The sequence below is a fragment of the Talpa occidentalis genome, unplaced genomic scaffold (genome assembly GCF_014898055.3).
Source record: "Talpa occidentalis isolate TD23 unplaced genomic scaffold, MPIMG_talOcc4v2.1 talOcc4.2, whole genome shotgun sequence".
Classification (NCBI taxonomy): domain Eukaryota; kingdom Metazoa; phylum Chordata; class Mammalia; order Eulipotyphla; family Talpidae; genus Talpa; species Talpa occidentalis.
This window is the reverse complement of record NW_023602073.1, coordinates 119,396,255-119,417,150: the sequence shown is the minus strand read 5'-3', so window position 1 is coordinate 119,417,150 and position 20,896 is coordinate 119,396,255. Positions and strand designations below refer to the sequence as shown.

Here is a 20,896-nt window from a genome sequence, read left to right as displayed (position 1 = left end):
AAACTGCTGGAAAGAATGTCATAAATAGAAGGTGAGGGAATGGAACCCAATAAAGACATTTTGCAGTTAGCTTTTCCCTGGAGCTTTGGCACTTCATTCAAAATTACACATTAGGAGATAATGTAAATGGAGACAGAAGGTGGGCATTCTGGAAGTTACTGTTTTCTCAGCAAAATAGGAAATGTCATTAGCTAAGCGTTAGGATGGTAAAAAACCTTGCCAGGTTGTATGAAATAGGTGAAAGAATTTAAAGGAAAGTGTGAGAGTGAATGGACAAAGAAAATATGATTTAATGATCATGAAATAAGTTAGCAAATTGTGTGTTTTTCTTGTTCATTGTGAAGGGTCAGGATCAACTGATTTTAAGTTCTTCAGTGTTGAGTAATTTTTGATTTGGAGTACTTGAGAGGAATGTGAAATGACTAGAAAATAGTTTCACTTAATTAAGCTTAAAATTAAAATTTTGGAAGAGAATGATCATGACAGTGAATTACTGAGAGTGGAAGATGAGATCATTGAACAAAAATGGAGTCAAAGAGCTGAAATTACAAAGTATTGGAAGAATCATCTTTTGTATATTGAAGTGACCAAAATTTTAACAAGAAATTTCTCTGGATAGCTTGCAAAAATGAACACAAGTTAGTAAGTGTAGAGAGTCCTCAAAGGACTAAAAATGTGTTTACTATATGACCCAGCAATTCCACTCCTACGTATCTGTTCAAAGAGCACCAAAATACCAATTCAAAAGGAATTGGTATGTTACTGCATTCCTATGTTATAGGAGCACTATTTACAATAACCAAGCTATGGAAACAACCTAAATGTCCCAGAACAGATAAATGGATCAAGAGAAACCAAACAGAGGATCAGACAAAGGCAAATTATAAGACTAACCATTGAAAGCAAATCATAGAAATGAGACATTCTGGAGGGGAGAGGAAGGAAGAAAGGGAAGTAAAGAATCAGGTGTGGAGGAAGTGGTCCTTTGGTGATAGGAATACTACAGTGACCGAATCTGAAGGGAGAAATCCTATATTACGAAAAAATAAGGATGTTTAAAATTTTTTTTAAGAAGTTGAAATCTTCAGGGCCTCCCCGGTGGCGCAGCGGTTGAGCACTGGTTGCAAAGCTGCCCGCAGCCTCGGCAGCACCGGTTCGATCCCCAGCTGCTCCCCGGCCACCAGAGGAGGGTCCCACATGGCACGCAGACCTCTCCTGCCGCCCGCTGCTCCCCTCAGCAGTGTACTTCAGTCCTTCTGCCTGCTCTGCTCCCCGCTCTGGCTCTGGTGAATTCTCTCACCCTCCCGTGCTTCTGACTGTACCCAGTGCTTGTATAAATAAATAAATAAATAAATAAATAAATAAATATTAAAAAAAAAGAAGTTGAAATCTTCAAAGATCAGTCTGAAAAGGAAAAAAAAAAAACAAATCTGAGGTGCAAGAACAGAAATCAAAGACAGGTACACAATCATTTTAAATATATCTAGAAATTAAATGTGATTTTTTGAGGCCTTTGGTTAAGTGAACATTTACCACATAAAAAGTACAAATGATAAAATGATAAATTTTACACTTCTGCAAAATTGAAAGAGAAAGTTCTTTAAAAGATTCTCAAAATATAAGCCACAAACTAGAATAGATTTGCAAAATAACTAGTAAAAAAACCCTTGTGTTCATTTTATTTAAAAATATTTTAACCACCCAATGAGAGAATACATAACAATGATAACACAGGTAAAGTACTTGAACAAACACATAACCAAAGATGATTTACATTCTCATATTTAAAAAAAAAATTATGACAACTAAGCACAAAAGCAAATGCTCATCATTATGAGGGAAATGCAAATTAAAACTACAGGAGTAACTAAAATACCTAAAATGAAAACACAAATTATAACACTCTCCTAAATGAGAAGGTTCATTCACCTGGTGGTTGAAAGCCAATGATCCAACAAGCAGGTTCTGGAAGGCAAAACAAGATCTTCTGTTGTAAGACCTGGCAATAGAGGGGAAATTCCTGTTTCAGAAGCACCTTTGTCCTAGAGCTTGAGGTGAGGTGAGGTGATAAGGCTTTGGGGAGGGTGTTTTCTATGTTCTTCATGTTCCATGTGCATAATAAGTCTTGCATGCACTTTGCTATTACATGCCTGTACATAGGCACATGTTTCATTATAGTCTTAAGTCTTTACCCCTAGGCATAATTTTTGGTTAAAATTTTAGTGAAGCAAAGATCACCACTGGGTTACTACAGTCACTCTCCAAGAGAGCTACTTTGGGGCATCATATATTATATATCATGTATATCTCATGTATCTCATGGTTCCAGCTGTTTTAGTTATCAGCATCCCCCGTTCTGAAATTAATTCCTCTTTCTCTCAGTTTATTTGTTGATAAAGTGAGAATAACACTAGTACCTACCTTGGAATTAGAATGTATTCAATATATTTATAACTCATATTAAGCATTTCATCAATTATAGCTATTATTTGCCATTGTGTGGTTAGATGGTGGCAAGGTAGCCCAGAACCTAGTTCTTTTGATTTTGAGTTCCTCTTTCAACTACCTTTATTTATTCATTAATTTTGTCACTTAATATACCTGTATTAAATTCCTATTGTGCATCATTCTGTTAGGTTTAGTTCTAATATTTTCCTCCTTTTAGACTTTTCCAGTAGTAACAGATTATACCTTACTTTTATGTTTTCCTTACTAGCTATAAAATGGCAGAAAAGTCCTGTAAAATCCAAGGTTATATAAATTTTTGTATTTTTCCAAATTTTGTCATGTTTTCTTCCTGTTTAGAAAATTGAATTTTTTTATACTCCCTGTTTAGTTATGTATACCAGATCAATGTAAATGGATTACCAATGTATTTTTGAATTGTTTTATATTTTACAGTGATAAATTGATGTATATTTTTGGTTGCAAAAAATAATAATACATACATACTAACATACTTACAGTTTTTTTCCCAACAAAATATTAGGACAGTTATTAAAGTAGGTGTCAGTGTATTTACTTATGAGTTTAAATAGGGTCAGGGCAGTTAGCCTCACATAAACTCTAAATTTTCAGCTCTAGCAATGTTTTAGCTTTTAAAATCAGTTAACTTCGTTGGCACATTTTTCACCTCATATTCTATTGGCACTAGGCCACCATGAAATGCTAAGCACCATGGAAATAATTGGACTGTCATGTTTTCTAATAGAGTGCATTTGAGATACATTGAGAAAGACAGTTTTTAAAATGTTGGCTGCTAAAGTTTGATCATCTAATCCAGGATTTAAGCATTGATCTGCTGTCATCATCATATGTGTCAGCTGTTCTTAATTGAATAATGTATATATTTAGTCTTTTTCTAAAATGCTATACTCCATGTTTTTGAGTATCTCAAATATAATTCCCTTATCAATTATAATTTATAATTATAGTTTCATCAGAAATCATTAGATAATGGAAACCAAATGCTTTTTTTTTTTTTGGTCAAATAATCTCCATATTATGTATTTAACTTTCTAAAATTTCCTTTTAATTTTCCTCAGAAGAAATTTTCAGATTAATATTTTGTTACAATCATGAAGTTATATTGGTCCAAAAAAAAGTATTCAATAGAATGGGTGATAAAGCAGGTACTAATGTTCACCTAAAAGTTTCTTTTTTCTGGGCTAGGTATATGAAAGGCATTTAATCAGCTTGAATTTGTGAAGAGCAAAACATTCCTATCATCTTGCATTGGACTATGAACTGAGGAAGAAATCAAGTTTGTGTTGGTTCGTTATTGTAGCTAGCATTAAATACCTTGTCACCTTCCTACTTTCCCTATTTCTGCCTCCCATTTCTAAGTAATTTCTAAGTAATTGTTGCCCTAGGTAGGCATGTTCTTAATTCCATAATGTTTTATTAAATTTCATATTAAGACCTAAGTGTATTGTTTAGCACAAATGAAATTGAGAAAGTTTCATATACCGTTCATTAATATTTTTGCCAATTGGTAAAAAGTTTGGTGGACATAATATATATCACTTGAGTAGTAGGTTAAAGTTTTATAAGCAAGTCTTGTTTCTGTAGATGAAGGCTGGGAGTCTAAAAATAACTATTAGAGTATCCACCTCATCAGTGAACTCAAATTTGATTACAATTAGATATTTTTAATATTATATATATAGTAAAAAAGTTTAGAACATGTAATTTAATTCTACTTTCCTATATTTTGAACTTAGAGTTATTTGTATCCTGAAAAATATTACCAAGCTGTAGTATACAATGGGTATAGAACTACTGGTGACTGGAAAATTAATAGGAATCAGAAAAAGCACTTGAGCATGCAAATGAAAGAGTACTTCAGTTGAGATAAGGATTGGCAGAAAACACTAACACGCATACACAAGTAAGATAAGGTTAGACAAAATTCCCAAGTTATTTAGCAAATGATGTAGAAATTTATCAGGAGTGAGGCCATCTCACAAAGGAACAGATATAGCATATTCGAGTAGGTTTTATTGGTCCTCAATAAAGAAAATTTATTTGTCAGCAACTCTATAGTATGCTTTAAGATTCAAAAGGTCAATTTCATTTCTTACCATTTTATTCTTCAAGCTTATATTATTATTCAGAAATGATTTGTGCAAACTATTCATATTCCCTGGTTAAAGAAACCTTTGCAAACTTTCATTCTGCTGATTTTTGGCCCAAACCCCACCACAAGGCTACATCTCCATGCTGGAGGGAAAAAAAAACAAAACTGAATCAGGGCTCATGCATATTTGAATGGCATGTCAGCGTTGGCCTAATCAGAATTTCAGAAAGCCCAATTTTCCCCAAAAGAATTAAAAGCAAAAAAAAAAAAAAATGGGGGGGGGAATAGAAGTGACAGGTCTAGTTAAATTAAGTACATAGAATATACCTAATATCATCTCTGAAAAGACAGAATAACTCCAAGAAAAATCATGTATTCTACATATAGTGACTTACCGTTTTCAATGTATCTACATGAATATCATTTCATCTTTACAACTCTACCACCCAAATATAATTTCTTTTAACATTTATATGTATCCATGTATGTTTATATATCCCTGCATTTCCAGTAGTTCTCATGCACTGAAATGTAATCTTTATCACTGGTCAAAACTGAGATCATATTGTGTAGATCATTTTAAATGCCTTGCTTATTTATTAATCGTACAATATAAGCAATGGTAAATATTTAAATTCATAAAAATGCTGCACATGGAAATTTCATTTATTTATGTACCATATTATAGGATCGCCTGATAATGAAATAAATTTTAAACTGATAAAATATTTGCGAGTCTATTCTGCTAAGACATCAAATATAACACAATCTCTCCCTTCAATTAGAACTTATAATAGGACTGACAGTTATCCAGAATAAAAGAAAAGCTGACTACAAGTTCATATTTTATAAGCCTGAACAATCTCAAGGGAAGTAGTGATTGATTCAGAAGAAGCAGGCATTACATTGAGCTGAGTGATCATGGGAGGAGCAGAATTTTCATCCAGAAGACAACCAGAATAAAACAAACAGCAGGGAGTGAACAGGATGGAGAGGTAGAGGGCAGACTGAGAATTCAAGGAGTAATGTTGAGTAAAACCCTCTGGCTATGTGTAGAGACTGTGGGAAAACAAAGTTTTCTTTGAGTTTCTGAGACTTGCCGTGATCTTCCAGCACAGGTGGCCTCATAGATAACAAGTAGGTCACATTTGTGGAGAGCAGTAAATAATATGTAACCTTGATGTATAGTTCCCATGTGGGAAACATACTTCTATAAACTAGGTCTAAACTTCGTCCTGTGCTGGCTTTTACATGTATAAATCATGTAAAAGCAAATAGGGAACCTCCTCCAGGGTCCTATTAAAGGCCCCTCATGGTTACTAACTGGCCACAGGGCCACTGTTGCCACCAGAGCCGCAGGGCTGCTGCTGCTGGACGCTGCTGCTGTCACTACAGCTGTATCTCTTGCTGCGTCATAATAAAAATTTGCTCCTGGCCCCACATACAGGATTTGTGACCCGCTTTCTCATCATCAAGAACCAGCAATCTTGTAGCCACATCCTACACTATGGTAGAAGTTTTAAGAGAAAATACTCAAAAAGTCATTGAATTAAAAAAAAGAGAGAAAATACTGGATGATTAACTGGCCAAATAAATCAGACATCTCCTGTAATTTGTAATTACTGAAGATTTTCATCAGAAGAGTAACATGATGTAACAAATACTGAAATTTAGAAGAATTATCTTTAGTTCTAATTTGCTTTATTTAAAATTCTTTAAGGACTTAGCTTTAAAGAATTTTTAGTTTTAGAATCACTTTTTGTTTATGTAGGCTAATAAATATATTAATCTATTATAAGCGAAATGCTGTGATCAAAAATTTTTTTTTAAAACCAAGGTTTTTCTTTAGCTTGTACTATATACCATATACCTCATACTACTTACCTATCATAAATATCTTTTGAACTTTTAATCTATGGTTTATGCTAGTAAGAAAATACTTCAAAATAAGTTCATGTCAGATTTTTTAAAAAAAATTCTAAAGTGGTATTTGAAATGCAATTCTAGGAGAGTCATGAAGAATAAAAGTTAGAATGAACACTGCTAAATTTTTGTAATGCAGCCATTTCAAGCTGTGTTTCTTAAGGAATATTAAGTAATTAAGTTTATGAGTCTTTAATGAGAGCAAAGCTAAAATAAAGTGCCTTACAGAATTCTCTTGACTGTTATAAAACAGCCATCGAGAGTAAATGAAAGGATGTAACCTTGAAAAGCCATCATCCATACTATTTTGACTTTGTCAGGGGGTCTGAAGCATAGGTTTAATGTTGTTTTAAAATGCAATATAGCTTAGCGTTGGCCCTGGATAAAGTTGTTACTTAGGAAATTTCTTATGAGTACCACTTCTCCATCACCAGGCTGTCTCTTAATTTGCTATTAATTTTCCTTAGGGAAATTCCTAACTGCTTTGATCCTTTCTGTTTTCCTTCTAAGACATCCTGTTCAATATTCCACAGTCTCAAGTTTGCCTAACTTCAATCTCTTTTCAATTTTAATCATACTACATAGTGCAAAGAAGAATACTAGGACAGAATGTCAATTAGCAGGTATTCTAGTCTTGGTACCAGGAAAAAGTAGCTCTGTTATTTCATTACCTGAATATTTCTGGACCTCCTTTCTTTTGGTGTAAAACAAGGGTCCTGACTCATGACTTCTTGGGATCACCCTAGTGTAACTTTTGGTTCTAATATTCTGCTCCATATTACTGAAACAATTCAGTGAAGCACAGATGGCTGATCATCACTTTCATGTGATTCCTTTCCTACATTCCACTGGAATTTTTAAAGTAAACTCATTAAATGAAATTATAAAAACAGCAAGGGCATTGAGCATAGTGGGCACTGAATTATGAATTGCCTTTGTTTTCCTTGTAAAAAAAGCATTATTGAGAGTTATAAGTAAACTGGAATGTTTATGGAGAGAATATTTTTATGCATTTATGGAAGCCACCTATTATAGAAACATACATCTATATATTTCAGCTTAAATGAGAAAACATTATTTTAAAATAATCTTCATTCTAAGGTAATTTTAAGATAAATCATGAGCACATGGTAGTCCTGAGCTATTTTACAGATCTATCAGTGAAACAAGTCTGAGCTCTTAATGAAACTGGTCTATAATGATAATTTATCAGTATTTAGTGAGTAAATAGGTATTTGACAGTTCAAAATTAAAATCCAGGGCCTCCCCTGGTGGTGCAAGCAGTTGAGCGCCGTGCTATGAAGCTGTCCGCAGCCTGTAGCGCCAGTTCCATCCTGGCTGGCCAGCAAGGGTCCCACATGGCGCAGCAGACCTCTCCTGTCTCGCCCGCTGCTCCCCTCAGCAGTGTATTTCATTCATTCTGCCTGTTCTGTTCCCGGCTCTGTCTCTGGTGAATCCTCTCACCCTCCTGCACATCTGGACTGTCCCCCGGTTCTTGTATAAAATAAATAAATAAATCTTTAAAAAAAAATAAAATCCAGATATTAAGATTGTCTAAAAATAGTTTGCCTTTGGATATAGACAACAGTGGAAAAATAGATGTTATTTTGAATCTCTTATATTGAGATCTATTATGACTGAGCTCTTATTGTACAGCTTCATCATATTCTTATAGTCTTTAATTTCAGTTTCAACAAAATCCCCAATCAATAGAGAAACCATATTTAGTATAGAGGTAGGGAGGGGAACTAATTCTTTACTTGAATGCTGCAGGGCAAGATTTGAAACCATTATGATAACTTTGGCAGTAAATTGAGTTTTAAGGATATTGTATGCCCAGGAAAATAGTAGGGAAGCCCATCTGCTTAGTTTGGCAAAATTACTAGTGAAGGTAAGGTAAAAAAATTAAGAGAAGTTACAGTGCTTAAATTAATAAAATTTATATTAACCTGTTTAAAGAAATCAACATTAATTATCAGAAACCAGCCCTTTAAAATATTTAACATTAAATAATTAAAATTTATCAAAAGAAATGTGAAATTTTGTGCTTTAAAGGAAGGAAAACCTCTAGAGAATATTTTTTATTTATAACTGGTAGAGAAGCAAAGTGTTAAAAAGCAATCTGACAATATCTATAAAAATTTAAAAATACATATACCTTTAGACCAGAATCCCTTTCCTAGGAATTGATTTCTACGGAAATAAAAGCACCCATAAGAAAGACATTGGTACAAGATGTTGGGGCATGAAGGAAATGATTCTGTATCCCTCTAGGTTCTTCTGGGATGGCAAATAAGTGAAGCGAATGAAAGCAATGAGGAATTTGGGTCCAAACCTTGTTTTAACTAAAATGAGAGGTGACAGATATCTTCAAGTGAGTAAGTCCTTTTAAAAACTTAGTATTTCATACTATATATATAGCTTTCCAAGTATAAAAAAATTGTGACGCTAAAGTAGTTCCTGTTATTAACAAAACAGTATAATTATTCTGTTATTCAAATGAAAATCTTGCTTGAGTAGATGATGATAATGACAACCATTAAGTTTGCCTGAAAGGACTGTTCATTTCAGGAAAGCTGGATCATTTCAGTGCAGCATGGCGTCCCTTGTGCATAACATCCCTAGCAGTTTGAAGAGACAATGAAAGAAAGACTAAAACTGATAATCATTTATGTAAATATCAAGATTAAGGGTCTTGTGTAAAAAATTTGGCCATGATTGGGGCAAAGAAGTCTGACAGCTTAAATTTCAATAGATTATCAAGGAAATGTGGTCTCTCAGGATAAAAGGTAATTGTTTTTGAGCGAGTCTAAACAAGTGGGGCAGAGGTGGGTCCCACAAATACCTCCTCTATTAGGTACTAGCAACTGTGGGTGGAACAAAAGAACTTCATTTAGAAATCCACTTACCTTTGTCTACGGCCATACCACCCTGAACGCGCCCGATCTCGTCTGATCTCGGAAGCTAAGCAGGGTCGGGCCTGGTTAGTACTTGGATGGGAGAAATCCACTTACCTATAGTGATGAAATGAGTGTCACACAGTCAAATTTTTCCTGTTGGGCAGAAGGCATCACGGTGATCAAGTGTGGAGTAGAAGCAGGAAAGGAGGTGAGGAGATTAGATGAGGTTCGACAGTAAGGGGGAAAAGATTTTGCTTTTATGTTTTACATTTGAAGCAAGAAATTTTTCTTTTAATATCTCAAAAGAAGAACACTGAAATTGGAGGAAGTAAAACAGTGAAAAAAAAAATACAAAGAGTAATTTAATTTCCCAAAACCTTAGCGATGAGTATATTTTAGAATTTTTAATCGCTGGATTTAATGGAATCATTGTGCTCATTGAATAATATTACTGCTGAATCTTTACATTTAGTAACAGATTAAATATTTTAAACATAGTTTCAATATCTGAACTTAAATAATTATCTCATACTTCTTTGATAGGATTTTCTTTGGCAGTTGCTTAACTACCTGTTACATAACTAACAGTGTACTCATATTTGTACAATGAACAGAAAGAATTTTTTTCAAAAAGATATACTAACCTACAAAATTTAAAAAGAAAACCAACAGTAACCTGCAGATTTCAGAATGTAATTTGATAAGTTGGGAACTCAGACCCCAGCTGGAAACAGTCAAAAAGCTTCATATTGGATCAGAGCTCAATCTTTCCCATAACTGCTAGATGTAAGAGATTGAGCCTATTTCTTTTTGCTATTTAGTCCAATTTCATTATACTCACCATAGGTGTTTGAAGAAAGAACAGAAAACCCCAAACTAATGAGTTTTCATAGAGTCATAAATCTGTAGAATGGCCAAAAGCTATTGCTATGTTATTTTCTGTGGTGCCACAGACCACTCTTCCTCTGGGCAGTCACTGCTTGAAGTAATTACAGACATTAATGATGCAAGCTCCTGAATTTAATAGAGCTAGGTTCATGTTGTCATCCATCACTGTGCAAACTTCTCCTATCTTCTCTGTTATCACTCAGTTTACTTAAATATTTTAAGATATTTTTCTGATCCAGTGATAATTTTAACTATGGAAACTACCACACAAAAATGCCACATAATTTCATGCATATGACAGTAGCTATATTAGTATAATTTTTTTGTTAAAATTTGAGAACAATGAATACAATAAGCTCCACACACTATTTCATCTTAGTTTCTTATTTGACAGATGATCTTATAACAATAAATTGTTGCCAACTAATAAAGACCTTACTTTGATAACAATTTTTCTAGTCTTCTTGAAAGGGAACTTTACCTAACTTTGTTACATAACTTCATTCAGGATTTGACTGACAGCGTTTTTTGTTGCTCAAGTATAAGTAAAAAGATTTTTCTCTACTCTTAGGGGACCTATGGAGGAGATACTCTTAGCTTCCTGGCTCCCTCTGCTATGTTTATTCTAAAATGTTCAAAAATGTGGCCTGGCTAAGATCAGTCTTCTCTACTCCTTCATTTTATCTGTACCATCCTTTTTCTTAGCTTTAGGTGGGAGAACTAGGTTTATTTTTCCACTAAGCTGTGTCCTAGGTGGGAACATTTATCTGGAATACATAAATTAGGGAAGACTTGCCTCTCTAGATAGTAATTAATCTAAGAGGCCCAGAAGTTTACAGATGGAAAGGTAGAATGACTACCCAGACTGTCAATTTTGATTTTTTTTTTTTTTTAATAAACATGTCGCATAAGTAGAATTTTTGCACAGCCTTTGTAGTATTCTCCTGGGTATCTTCAATGTATGATCATTCTCCCTAATTCCCGTAGTTAATTCCAAATCAACTGCTGGGAGAGGTAAAAGTAAAACATAAAAGATGTTTCTCTAATTTATTTTCTCATTGTGCCACAAGCTCAATTCTGCTTCAGGTTACTCTGACACTTATTAGTTCAATTCAATTTTTTCACGGACCCCTCCAGCCCCCACCCCTACCTAGTATTTCTAGATATCTTGTTTTCTTCTAGGGTTACTTTAAGGGTGATTTTCTGCAAGGATTGCTCTATTTTATTATTTTGACAAAAACTAAGAGCACTGGGCTTACATTTGGCACACATTGCATAACTTGAGGGCATTATATTAACTTCCTAAGCAAAAATATCACTCCGAGAAACAAAAACAGGTACTCTATACAGATGCTTCAAACCTCTGGTTCTGCAAGCCATAACCTTTTGTGAAAAATCTACTCTTTCCCCCTAAACAAAATGCACATCTCCAGCAAAAAGAAACAGGAAGACAAGAGATGGCATGCACAAAGCAGGGAGGAAGTATTGCAGGGCAGGAAGAGGGACACCCCAGACCCTACAAACCTGCCTGCTCTAAATAGGTTCTGCCATCCGCCACATCAACACAAAACAAATGAGACTTTAGTGGAAAGGAACTTTAATACAATTAGTGAACAATACAGAAAAGACAAAAAATATAGTTTCTAAATCAAGCACCCAAAGTTACCCGTCCCTCTTGGGTAAAAGTCCATCCAAATGGGATTGGCCCAGAGCAAGGCCCCAAAGCCTGCCACAAGTCTAAAGCATCTTTGAGTGGGGACCCACAGAAAAGGATCAGAAACAACCAGACAAGTCTGGAGGGAAAAAAGCAAAATCAAGATCAAGATCAAAGCTGCCAATTGTTAACTTCCCCACGAGCCTCTCACCCACATCTGTGTCAACCAGTTCACGACCAAAAGGCAAGCACAGTTTCTTCATGTGTCTGCTCCATGTGCCTCCTCCAGGTCTCCTGCTGGCTCTCCATCCTGCTTCCTTCTCCTCCTCTGCAGCTTCTTGTCTCCCTGCTCAGCTTCACCCTCCCTTGGGTGGGGCAGGAAACCTGGAAACTCCCCCTTTCCTGGGGACCACCCTGTTACAGAAGCACTGGGATCTTCCTGCCTCGTTAGACAATCGCTTTCTCTATATTGTTTGAGTTTCAGCATAAATAACATCGATATAGCTGGGAAGGACTTCTGAAAAACTAAAACAAAACAAAACAGAGGCAGTACGTTCCCATCCCGAGCAGCTCTGCAATTTTCCCAGGGCTGCATTCTGGACCCAGGATATGTAGGAGGATTGTTCACGCGCGATGTGCGCAAGTCCTGCTGGGTCCTGTGCCAGCGTCTGGCTTGCTCACAGCCCAGGCAGGGGAAAAAGGTCCAGAAAAGACCTTTTCACATGGGAAACTGTTCAGGTACTACCACTTCTCACACTTTGTGGTTCGTGGAGAGAAAAAAATGAGCTGTCATTTCGATAACAATTGCTGGTGCTGGTATAATTTCATACACCCCTAATACCAGGGTGGGAGGAAAATAGAAGTCTGTCAAATGATGCCTGGGTTCGTTCTTACCTCCAGACTCTGAATATTGTGACAATGGTCTGATGTCGCTTTCAGTGGAGTATATTTTTTTTTTATTGAGTCAAACGATAATGTGTTTGGCTTCAAAGAAGCCATAGATTCTTGATTACTGTGTGTTAAAAAGAAAAACACTTTGGATTGTATTTGATGCAGAAGTCTTAATAACAAATATTTGGATTTATTCAGATGTTATTTCCACTGGCGGTGGTATCTTGACCCCCCCTGCCGGCTAAAACAATAGCAACAACCCCAAAACCAAAACGCAATCATCACCTGCATTTGGAACACCATAGAAGACAGAGTCTCATAAGGAAACAATTGCTTTCAAGACTTGTCTGCAGCTTTTGGAATAATTTCCAACATGAATTTGACTAGCATTGCTTCTGTACTGAACCAGCGATATTGATGAAGGACAAGAATAAAAAAGACTAGAAAGGCGGCCTCGCAAGACTAAAACCTGACTCACACAAAGAGGTGGGGGTCGAGGGGAATAATATGACCATTTAACCCAACTGTAGACGTTATGACCCTTAGGCACCAAAGCCTTATCACAAGGCTTGAGACCCAAGCAGGATCAGATGCTACAGGGAGTGGAGCACAGGCCTGAGGGTAAAGATATGGAGATTGGGCCCACCCTGGAATCGCTGGTCCCTTTCTAGTTTTGCCTGTTACCCAACATTGGCAACAAGCAGCCACTCCACAGAGGAGTGACCCCTCCCAATCAGAAAAAGACCACATCAGTGCAGTCTCTGCACAGGCTCAGGGCAGCACTCCCACAGCCCACCTGTGACTGTGCAGGTGCCTCTTTTCACCAACTCTCTCCCTCTGCAGGTCAGCAGCCTCCTGCCTGCCCTTGACCTTTTAAGGCTGCCTGCTGCAACCATGCAGGCCTCTCTTAGCAAAACATATCCCTTTTCCTGATAACCTGCTCTTTAAATATAACTAATGTCTCTGTCTCATTGAGAAACGCACCTGGGGAACTCGCCGCCTGCCGCTGAAACGGGAGCTCTGGGGAAACCTTTCCCAGAGTGAACCCAAGGACCCAGCAATCTACAAAACTACATCATTTTGGCGACCACGAAGAGACTCTTCATGTCATCTGGTGACAACATCAATATGAAAGTCAAGGGTTAACCTCATGACCCTGACTTGAGTACTCACTTCCTCCGTTTGGCAAGATGACCATGTTCTGCTCCAGGTACAACCTCTAGGAAATAAACTGAAATTTCTGATAATCTGCAGAGATAGCTGGAAAATACATAATCAAGAGGAGAAAGGAGCCTTGGGCAATTTCTTCTTAAATCATTTTTCTCTTCTATTCAGAAGAAATGTATCTAGCAGGTAAGGATCCTTGATTTTTTCTTCCCACTTTTTAAGATAAGGGTTGTGCAAATTCATATAACCCCAAAGTATCAATGTTTGAACAGTAATATATGGTAGTAAATAGTTTCAAGATTAGTGAGGGTAAAAATCGGCAGCAGCCTCAAACTGACTGTGAGCCCTATTCTAGTTTATGAGCATCTGGGCTATTTTTTTCTGGCATTCTCAGTGGTCCAAACTAAATAGAGATAGAGACTCAAAAATACAGTGAACTTTTATTGCACATGTTTGCTCTATAGATGCCATGAATATTTAAGCAAACTCAAATTTTAATTGGGTAACAAAAAACTAATGCAAATTTTGAAATGAGAATGGTGTGTGCTTCAAATGATTTTCTATTTAGAAGGAACGCAGACTCCTTTCATCCGGAGTTCCACCCACTAGTAATAATAGTAGCAATAAAAGATTAATCAATTCCTAATGAGAATGTAAATATGAGAAAAAGACTAGGATAGTTAATAGTAATCCTTTTAAAGGACCAAGACTAAGATCAGTTCTTTAATTGATTAATTCTTTTGTCCAAAATCAATTGCATTTTTCATATTCTTTTACATGAGCACCTCTGTTTTTTTTAAAAAAGATATTTAGTATCTTGGTTTACTGCCATTGTCTTGCAGTGCACTCAGTGTCTGACTACATCAATAGTTATAATAAATATTAAAGAAATGAAAGTATGTTTACATTTGCCATTTAGATTTTAAAAATTTATATATGACACTTAGGCTTTAAAATTATTTAGAAAGAGGAAAAACCTTTAAATATATTTAATATATTTTGCCTAGTGATAATAATAATAAAACTTAATTCTTCAAAGCATCACAGAGTGTTAGCAAGTGAATATATAGTCTTGATTGAATTTTATCTTATTTTGAACAAAACAGCTGTTAGAAGTATTATTACAATAATTGGATAAATTTGATTAAGTACTGGCTGTTAGGTAATTCCAGGAACTTATTGTTAATTGTTTTAGTTGTGATAGGAATTTTTATTTTATGTAATAAAATATCTTTGTATTTTAGAAATGCACACTGAATATTTAGGAGTAAAAGTTTATAAGGTATGTAATTTACTTTTAAATTTTTTGCAAAATACATGAATTAAATATAGCAAAGTGTAAACAGTTGTTATATCTAAATTACGAACATATGGACTATTCTCTATTTTTCTGCATGTCTGATTTTTCATAATGCAAACTACAAGGAAAAAATAGGAGTGGGAAGAAGGAAGGAAAGGCAGCATTGTGTAATAGAAAAAGCGAAGAAGTGAATATAGAATTCAGGATAGGAGATGATAGCTTCTACTAGATAGGCAATTATGGAAAAGTCATATAATTGCTTTACATTTAGTTTTCTTATTTTTAAAATGGATATAATCTACAATGAAATACTGCAACATAGCAGTCTTATGGCTGAAATAAAAAGAGACTGAACATATGAAGTGTTAGCAAGCATAGAGAATATGTGGAAACTGGATTCCTGATAAAAATATAAAATTATATAAGCTTTCTGGAAAACTGTTTAGCATCTTCTTTATAATATGGAAGGTGGTGAGACAAGTCCACTCTCAGATTAAAAAATACACAGATGAATGTATATATTGACAAAAATACATGTTTACAAAATGTCCATAGTATTAATAATAGTACAAAACTGAAAAAAAAAAAACAATAGGGGAATAGATAAATATTGCTTATTGATATTCTGAAATGCTATGAAGTAATAAAAAGATAGCCAATGGGTATATACTACAACATGGATGATACAGAATTTATATTGACAGAAAGTAGTCAGGCAACAGCATAATTATACTATGATTTTATCTGTGTGAATTACAAGAACAGGTAAAATTCATCAGTGCTAATAGATGAAGAATAATGGAAAGATTATGGGATTCTGGAAATGTTTGGTATCCTGATCTTGGTGTAGTTACTCAGGTCCATAAATATTTAGACACAATCATGCTATACATTTATGATGAGAGTTGTTCTTGTACTCTATGAACTTTTCTGTATCTCTTCTATCCTTCAATTAAACAGAATAAATATGATAAATATTAATATCCACATCCCAGGAGGGAGGAGCAAATGAGATAATGTGAAAATATTTACTAAATTATAAAACTATTTTTACAGATTTCATGTTATCATTTTGTAAGCAAAACTAAAATTAAGTGGTTTTGGGGGCATTATTTTGACTATGTTTCCCCTAAATCCAATCCATTTTCACCTAAGTCTTGCTATAACTTATTCTTATTTTCACAATTCTTTGGTAGTGGAAAAACTGTATATTTCTATTAATTTGCTAATGTAGCTAAAATGAAAAAAAATGTTAATGTATTATAACAACATACAAATATCAGTGATACCATAATTGCAAGTTTTCAGTTCTAGTCTCCCAGCCAGGAATGGATCCCAGGCTGTAGTGGCAGCACTGAGTCCCAGACACTAGACCACCAGGGGTTGGTGTCTCATGAAGTCTCAGCAGGAACTTCAGGGATGTTCAGGGAAGCAAGTGAAAAGGGGGAGATTTGTTTGGAGAAAGAAGAATTTATTAAGGGGAAAAGGTAGGGAAATAAAGTGGGACTCCCAGGCCAGTGGAACCAGGCTAGGGAGGGGCAAGGAAGCTGAAGTGGAGTCGTGACTCAGGGAATATACACCTTTTTTCCCTAATTACTCTAAAGTTTCCATCAGTCTTTTTGTCATTGGTTAGTTCTTGGTGGCGTCACTCACTCTCCCTAAATGTCTCTGTGCTCAGAATTAAATCTCTGTGTCCCTGCCCTTATCTTTAGCATACTTTTTCTATATCATCCTTGATCTAGAATGTCCTGTTGCTCCTAGTCCTGGGGTGTTTGATTAAGCTCCCTTTGGAATTTGTTGCCCTTATCTCTGAAGTTCCTGCCTGCACTGTCTCTGAAGCTGCCTAATTAACCCCAATTTGCTCTAGTACTCATCAGGTGTGCATTATTTAAAAAGCATTATGTGTATACGCTCTTAAGTTTACCACTAAAATTTCAACTTTTTATCCTTCACCATACAATTGACCTAATCATACAGAAGTTAGTTACATGCCTAAATATATGCCAGCATTTTGCTAGGCACCAGTGATACAAATTATCTCTTCTCTATATCTTCACATTTTAGTCAGTAACTCAATTTTGTTTCAAGTACTGAATTCCATTAGAGCCTATATTTTTAAAATGAAAGAAGAGCACTATTATGTGTCAAAACAAAGCATATTAACAAAATAAAGTTCTCATTTACATGTGAACTAGAGATACATATTTATCTTCATTTTCTTCCTATTGTTTCACAAAGTTGATATTTTAAATTGAGTATATTAGTTAAGTAATTTAAAATTCTGAATTTCCCATCATTTAGAAATATATTAAATGTGGTAATCATTTAAAATACTTTTGAAAAGACTATGCAGTTTTTTTACAATTTTAATTTAAAGTTCCTTAGAGGGCCTTCCCGGTGGCTCAGCGGTTGAGCGCTGGGTTGCGAAGCTGCCAGCGGCCTCTGCAGCGCCGGTTCGATCCCCGGCTGCTCCCCGGCCACCAGAGGAGGGTCCCACATGGCGCGCAGACCTCTCCTGCCGCCCGCTGCTCCCCTCAGCAGTGTACTTCGGTCCTTCTGCCTGCTCTGCTCCCCGCTCTGGCTCTGGTGAATTCTCTCACCCTCCTGTGCTTCTGACTGTACCAGTGCATGTATAAACAAAACAAACAAACAAACAAACAAATAAATAAATAAATAAAAAACATGCCTCAAAAAAAAAAATAAATAAATAAAGTTCCTTAGAAATGTATAAATTGTAGCTTATTTTATAAGATAATTATTTGAAATTCCAAGCTCTATCATGTGTATTCTCCTGTTTAATCTTCCACTTTCTCAGCAGTGATCACTCAGTGAATAAAATATTCTTTTATGCCTTTAAGATTCTCGAACAGATAAGTTAGCTTATTTCCTATGGTTTGAAGCTAGGCTTTTAAATAGGAGATTTTAATGCTCAGACCTTCAGATGTTACTCATCTTGAATACTTGGCTATAAGTACTCAACTCCTGAGAGCCCCTTTTTCAAAGCATTAGGTAGAAATTGGTCTTTGAAGAAGTGTGCAAATGATACACAGTATGCCAAACAGCTTGTGATCGTTTGAAGCAAAGATTTGAAAACAGTGAATCAATGAAACCTCTGTAGATCTTTTTATATTTCAGGCACAGAGAACCCCTATTTTGAAAGGTAATATATCTTTTTAAACACCCAGTTTTCCTGGGTGTTTCATTTCATGAAAAAAAAATTTAAGTTGACGTTATAAACCGATGCCGGAAAGCACTCATCCAACTCATGAAAAATTCAGCATAAGCTTCAAGCAAACGTAACAATATCACTTATTAGGAAAAAATGCATGGTCTGATAGATGACCATGATTATCAGGTAAATTATTCATTTCTCTTCACAAAGCAATCACCCTGTGAAGACTCATTATTTGCAGGTTGTCAGGGAACAGTGAATGAGAAGCTCAGCAGTGCTATGAATGAGTACCATTGCCATGTAAGTTGCAGAGAAATGCTAGAGTACCAAAAAGCCCTGTGCAGTAGTCCATTGGAAGTCAGGGTAAATGTGAGGGCCACAAACTTGCAAAGGAACTGCTACCAAATTGCTTATCAGTATTACAGAGATGAACCATGCTGAGTCATTAGAGCCCAGCAAGGATTTCCTTCCAGAACTGAAAATCTGGCTGCATTAGAGATCTAAAAAAAATTCATGACACATTTTCAAATGCTCAGAGACATAGTTAAAAACCTGAAGGAGCACTGAGTAAGTTGCATGTTAAAATATTTCTGACAGAGACTAAACTTTGAAATGATCATTATTCTATATATCAGATTATTCTATTAATTATTTTGTAATCTGTATTAGAAAATCCCCAATGCAACAAATTAATTAGGTGATGTAACATATAACTTGCTAAGCAATATATTGATTTCAGTGTATGGTGTGTAGAAATTTAAAAATTATAGTTATATCTAGTACAAACAACTGTGCATGAAAAATTCTTTTGCTTTTAAGCCAATCACACACCTTTTTCTTTTTGACCTGTCAGTCAATATTTATGGTCTGTGTTGTCCAGGTGTATTTGAAGGTGTTTTTGAGGACGAGTTGTCATAATTTAGTCACATGCCCTCCCATATATGCAGATAATCATAGAGCATAAAATAAGATAAATGCCACCTATCTTAACCAAAAGTGCACGGTTTTTCCTTATATGTAGAGAGTAATATCTTCATAGCCCATCATCCATGATTCAATTCTATTTTTTCTCAGTGTTTGTGTGTTCTATGAAGTTGTCATATGGCTTTTAGTTAGAGCACTGCAATATGCTTTTGCATTGCAGAGCTCAACTCTTATCACACACTGGAATTATGTTATATTCAGAAATAATTATGTGTCTTTCCTGTTCAATAGGTTCCATTGTGTATATGTAAAAAATAAATTTGGAAATCTAGAATAACTCCTTTTCCAAATACTGTTGTATATGACTGCTCAAATTACACATAAGGTTTAATTGAAAACCACTACAAATTATTCAGTCTAAAGAAAGGTGAAGCTCCCCTCAACCCCCTTGAAATCTATAGATAATCAAATGGGCAAATACATATCTGCCCTAGACTTACAGAATCAAAGATGAAGAAGCCTTGGGCATAAGAGTTGGCCTGGTCTATTGTCCCATCTCAATATTTGATTTTATAGTAAAAAAGGCTAGGTGAAAATCATATTTAGAGTATATAAATATGGTTTCACAAAGAGGAGAATGTATCAAGAGATCTTGGACTGAATTTATCTTTCTGCTTATCTTTTACTTTCTGCCTTAAACTCCCTTTTGAATTCTAAAGTACATAATTAATGGCCTTTTTCTTCTTAATGATTATTTTGTATGTAGTTGGTCTTTAAATCATTTTTAAAACTCTTTTAAGATGACTTTTCTAAAGTGCATTTATTTACACTCTTTGTATTTAAAAGTGTCCACGATGTGTATTAACATTTAAGAATTAAACAGTGAATGCAGGAAAGCCAATGAAGAAACAATGAAGTCAGCAGAGAAAGAGCTTTTAGAGGATGGCAAGCAAGATGGGGACTATCAGGAGACCACCTACCCTAGGCTGGTCACAACAAATAATTTGTATGTACTGAATAATTATTAGGGAATAATGAGTAGGAAGAAGTTTTGAGAATGAGTGACCTAAAGCATAGATAATAATCAAACCAGCCTTTTAATATTGTTTAATAGAGGTCTCCAAGTTAGCAGGACCTGTTACATTTCTTAGTGAGTTCTATTGTTTCTCTTTGGAAGGTTATTTTCATCTACTAGATGATATTAAAGATATATTCTTGAAAGATTTCAATTTTCGGGCCTCCCTGGAGGCCTAGGGGTTAAGTCTAAACACTATCACCTCTACAGTCTGAGTTCTGTCCCCAGCAAGGGAGCTAACCCACATGCACAGCAGACCTCTCCTGTCTTGCCTGCTGCCTCCCTTGGCAGTCTATTTCAGTAAATCTGCCTGTTTTGACCCCCTCTCTCTGTCTTTGGTGAATCCTCTCACCCCCCACCCACCTGCACCTCTAGCCTACACCCCAGTTCTTCTATGCAAAAACAAAAAAAAAAAAAAGAAAA

The 20,896-nt window shown here is 35.4% G+C and overlaps 1 long non-coding RNA gene across 2 annotated transcripts; it reads left to right on the top strand.

Annotated features, from left to right (window-relative positions):
* The first annotated feature begins 3,501 nt into the window (after positions 1-3,501).
* LOC119252835 (uncharacterized) lies at positions 3,502-15,284 on the top strand. Of its 2 annotated transcripts, none has more exons than XR_005126924.2 (4): positions 3,502-3,773; positions 8,777-8,876; positions 13,812-14,188; positions 15,247-15,284. It is a non-coding gene; the product is annotated as an uncharacterized LOC119252835 (long non-coding RNA). The 2 variants fall into 2 exon arrangements; XR_008553340.1 differs by having other exon boundaries at positions 8,777-8,880.
* Positions 15,285-20,896: the final 5,612 nt, after the last annotated feature.